At 36.2% G+C, this 5,037-nt stretch overlaps 1 non-coding gene across 1 annotated transcript; it reads left to right on the forward strand.

Annotated features, from left to right (window-relative positions):
* The first annotated feature begins 1,587 nt into the window (after nucleotides 1-1,587).
* On the forward strand, nucleotides 1,588-1,694 carry LOC122114758. Its single transcript, XR_006148634.1, has one exon. It is a non-coding gene; the product is annotated as a U6 spliceosomal RNA (small nuclear RNA).
* The last annotated feature ends 3,343 nt before the right edge of the window (nucleotides 1,695-5,037 follow it).

Raw genomic sequence — 5,037 nt, forward strand, 5'->3', positions numbered from 1 at the left:
TATGAGGAAAATTTGTAATAGTACTAAAAGTGAAAAGGAATTCCTAGATCTGTTGTTTTGCCATTTAGAATGGCAAAGAATAATATCACGTCACTCTTATAACTCTTAAAGAATGCAAGGGTAACTGATCGTCCCTATCATGTTCCCAAAATCCCAGTGGTTCCTGAAGGACAATAGTAGCTCAGCAGAAATTCTAAGTAGCAGACATGGAGCATGAAAGAGAAAGAGAGGAAATAGAGAATGAAGGAGAAATATCATAATACTGAAAGTGCATAACAGATAAACAAGAGCTGTATGAGAATATTCATACTGCTATCTTTAGACTCTACATGTACATTTGAAGGTATTTGATGTATGATAACCCATCAACACCACATTCCTCAGCACCACATAAGCAGAAAATGATGGAAGTGGTGCTGTGGCTCAAGTGGTAGCAATAGCCCTGAGATGAAGAGCTGAGGAGCAGTACACAGGACCCAGAGTTCAAGCCCCACAACCAACAGACACAAAACCAAAACACTAAACACAAAACCGTCTCTCAATTTTGTGGCCTCAACTCTGTAAAACCACTGTTTCAGCCTAGGGCTAAGATTTATGTGTGGACATTTATCAACACGCCTGATTCAAATTCTACTTGAGAATATTTTAGTCAATATTTTGTTCTTAATTTTGCTCTTTGTAAATTCACATGCACCTATAAAAATGGTGTGGCCATCCCAGTAACATTCTCAAAGTACCTCGTAATGATGCCTTATAAAAAGTTGTATTATATTACAACAAGGAAAACAACGCTGCAAATAAAGAAAACCAATAATTAAATATTAATGATTAATAAAATAAAAACCAAATACCATTGTTTCCAGTATTTGAAGTGTACTACATATTAGATTTTACTATTTTCTCATATTCCTGTACATTTAAAACTGGCTAAGATTATGATGTTCAACAAGAGTTTTATAGGCTATGAGTAGTCTTTAAATTTACCCTCTAAGATTACTATTTATGTCTCATCTTATCATCTGTATATGGTTTATATAATCATTTTTGTTCCTCGCTGACATATAAAGTAAGGAAGCCCTAAAGTTTTTACAGAAACTGTGTAGTTAACAAAGTCTTAACTCTTCACTGTTTCTTCATACAAAGACTTTGCAACTTCTCATTAGTAAAGTTTCTGTAAACTCTGAAATGTACATACTTAGTTGTATATGTCTGCTACCATAAATCTTAAATACTTTATAGAAAAGTTATATGACCTACCAAACAATCTTAATTTTGGCATATAAGCAAATTCCCAAAATTAAACATATTTAAAACATTAAAACTTAAAAAAAAAACTTAACACTTGCTGCAGTGTTCATTATGATAGGTGCCTTGTATAGAATAATTGAATTTCTCCTCCTACACATCTGTTGAACAACAAATACCTGGAATTATTTTGTTTTAACATATCTTGAAGTTAGTCTTAAATGTGTGCTTATGTAAGAAATACATGGTTCTAAAATTTCACGACAAATCTTTTGAACTTACTTTTTGTTGAATTGTCTAGTTTAAGAAAATCAATTCCACTTTATATATAAAAAATGTTCTGTGCTCAATTCAACAGCACATACACTAAAATTGGAACAATACAGAGAAGATTAGCATGGTCCCTGTACAAGTGTGACACGCAAATTTGTGAAGCGCTCCACATTTTTACAATAACAGATGCTGGAGGGGATGTGGCAAGAAGGGAACCCTACTTCCTTTTTGGTGGGAGTGTAAACTTGTTCAACCACTTGGAAAGCAGTATGGAGGTTCCTTAAAAGATTCCTCATAGAGCTCACAAATGACCAAGCAATCCCACTTTTGGGTATTCACCTAAATAGTCAGCAACAAGACCATATTAAAATTACCAATACAATTATGTTTATTGCAGCATTATTTCCCATAGCTAAGATATGGAACCAACCAGGATGCCCCTCAGTAGATGAATGGATCAAGAAAACGTTGTGAGTTTGTGTGTGTGTGTGTGTGTGTGTGTGTGTGTGTGTGTGTGTGTGTATGGGAATTCTATCGTCCATCGGAAAGAATGACATCACCCAATTTGTTACGGAATGGAAAGACTAGGAAAAATTATATTAACTAAAATAATCCAAGTCCAAAGAAACATCAGTCACGTGGTATCCCTTATTGAAAATAATTAATATATGTCGTGGATAAGCAGAAAAGGTCAAAAGCTATGTGCATGTGAATAGATAAGGTGATGTTAAGCTTAATGAACCCCAAGATAGGGACACAAGTGTTTTTTTTTTTTTTCTTGCTGTTGTTTCTAAAGTATTTATAATGTACGATGTGATTTTTTTTGTTTTTTATATGGTCCTCCCACACAGAAATAAACTTTTTTTTTTGGGTCCAGTCGTGGGGCCTGAACTCTGGGCCTGAGCGCTGTCTCCCAGCTCTTCAGCTCAAGGCTAGTGCTCTACCACTTGAGCCACAGTGCCACTTCTGGCTTTTTTTTCTTATGTGGTGCTGGGAATCGAACCCAGGGCCTCTGGCATGCAAAGCAAGAGCTCTTACCACTGAGCCACCTTCCCAGCCCCCGAAATAAACATTTTTTACAGTCAACCTTGAAAAGCCATCTTGATAGACCATTTCTGTAAGTGGTAGCAGAATATTATTGATGGCTTTGCAAGGATGCCAGATTGCCTCATTTTGAGATAATTAAAACAGGAATTTAGTCAGCTGTTTTTTTTTTTTATCATTAGGACAAAAACCCATTGACTCTAGTCCAGGTGATCACTGTGGCCCAGAGAAGCTAATACATTGACTAGTAATCCTAGACCTCTAAAAACAAAACAAAACAAACAAGTAAAACTCTCCGGTAAGCAAGGCCAGTCAAGGCTCCTACAACAGCCTACATGAAGTCAGGCAAAATACTGAAGCTGGGAGTCATTTAGCTGACAACTAGTATGTTTTTTATGAGGCAGACTGAAATAAAAGATTCCTGAGAGAGGGTAGGAAAGACTGATCAGAAGGACTAAAATTGGTCACACAAAGATTGGAAAATAGAATTCCTTATAAAACAAATAAATCATAGAAAGCCTGTGCACTTGAGAACAACACAGAAGACCAATTCCAGAAATGCACATTTTCTTAGAGGTCACCTTAATGAATTATCAATTGAAATTTTTGAAATCTTAAATATTTGACCCAAGTGGAAGAAGGACAATTGCTCAAGAGAAAGAAAAACTCATCACTCTGTTAGGAGGTCCAATGTCACATTAAGAAGTAATCAAGCACAGATTTGTAATAAAAAGAGAAAACAATTATTCGAAATGAGGGTTTCATTTGTTTTGATGTAAATGTTTTTGATTTAGGTGCTAGCGATTACCATACAATTGATCCAGTCCCACAGTTGAGTTGACATTGACTGCAGTATTCCCACATATAGGGAAAGAGAAAATTTACAAATGTCAGATCAAATGAGTTGAGGATGAAGTGTTTTAATAGTAATATATGAGGTTTAGACACAGGTGAAGAGGTGGATTTTCTTTTATAAAAATCCCCCATTTTTAGCCTGGTGACAGTGGCTCACAGCTGTAATCTTAGCTACTCAGGAAGCTAAGATCTGAGGACTGCTGTTCAAAGCCAACTTGGGCAGGAAAGTCCCTGAGACTCATCTCCATTTAACCACCAGAAAACCAGAAGTGACAATGTGGTTCAAAAGGTAGAGCATTCACCTTGAGTTGAAGAGCTCAGGGACAGTGCCCAAGCCCAGACTTCAAGCCCCTCGACCACCACCACCAACAACAAAAAGTCTCCCTTTTCTTGGACTGCCTACAGCTTTTCCTAACATTCAACAAAGAAGACATTTTATTACCCACTACAGGTAAGTCCTATTCTAGCTGTTGCAAATAGAAAGATTTTGTATCTTATGTCAAAAGGTTCATATTTGGGGAAACAAATACAAGCAGTGGTAACTTTTTTCCAGTCCTTGAACTCGGGACCTGGGCCCTGAACATTGTTACACTGGTAGCTTTAATGTGAGCTTGTTTGTTATTTATTGGATTACTGTCCATGACAGGAATTACTGGGTCATAAGGGAGATCTGTTTAGTCTTTCACATAAAGTCTGTACTGCACTTCGGAATGGTTGAACAAATTTAATTTCCCACCAACAGTGTAATAGAGTTCCCATTTGACTACATCCACCTTAGCATTTGCTATTGTCAGTATTCTTGATAATGGCAATTCAAACTGGAGGAAGAATTTCTCTTGTAGATTTGTAGGTACCTTCTAGCTACCATGAATGAATGAATATATGAAACCTATATTGCTCGAGTGTGCATTCCTTTCTCTTAGTATAATGTTCCCAAGCCTTTGATATTCCTTAAGACTGGTGGACAGTCATCCTTTCTGATGGGTGAATAAAATTCCAGTGTGTGTGTGTGTGTGTGTGTGTGTGTGTGTGTGTGTGTGTGTGTGTGTGTGTGTGTGTGTAAGATGACTATAGGCCTATGAGTTAATTTCTAAGTCTTCCTTTCAATTGTAATTTTGTAATTCAATAATAAATTTGGATTGCTTTCTTTATTACATTGAAGAATATTGTAGGGATGTTGATGGGTATTGCATTGCCAATTGTTTGGGGGCAGTATTGCAGTTTTCACAATGTTAATTCTTCCAACCAGGAGCATTGAAAGACTTTGCATTTCCTTGAATCTCCTTCAATTTCGCTTTTAGGCCTTTAAAGTTTTCACAATAGAGGTCCTTTACATTTTTGTTAAATTAATTAATTCCTAGTTTTATTGTTGTTTTGTTTTGCTTAGACTTGATTTGATTTTGAGGCTAATATATATGAGGTTGTTTTTTGGATTTCAGCCTGGATCTTCCCATAGTTGGTAACACAGGAAAACTATTGATTCTTGTAGGTTTTATACCCTGCTACATTGCTGAAGATTAGCATCACTTTTACTAAGTTTTTTTGGGGGGAAGCTATAGGGTCCTTTATATAAAGTATCATTTCATCTGTGAAAGGAGATAGTTTTACTCCTTTCATATT

This window comes from Dipodomys spectabilis, unplaced genomic scaffold (assembly GCF_019054845.1).
Source record: "Dipodomys spectabilis isolate Male_0828 unplaced genomic scaffold, ASM1905484v1 ptg000109l, whole genome shotgun sequence".
NCBI classification, from domain to species: Eukaryota; Metazoa; Chordata; class Mammalia; order Rodentia; family Heteromyidae; genus Dipodomys; species Dipodomys spectabilis.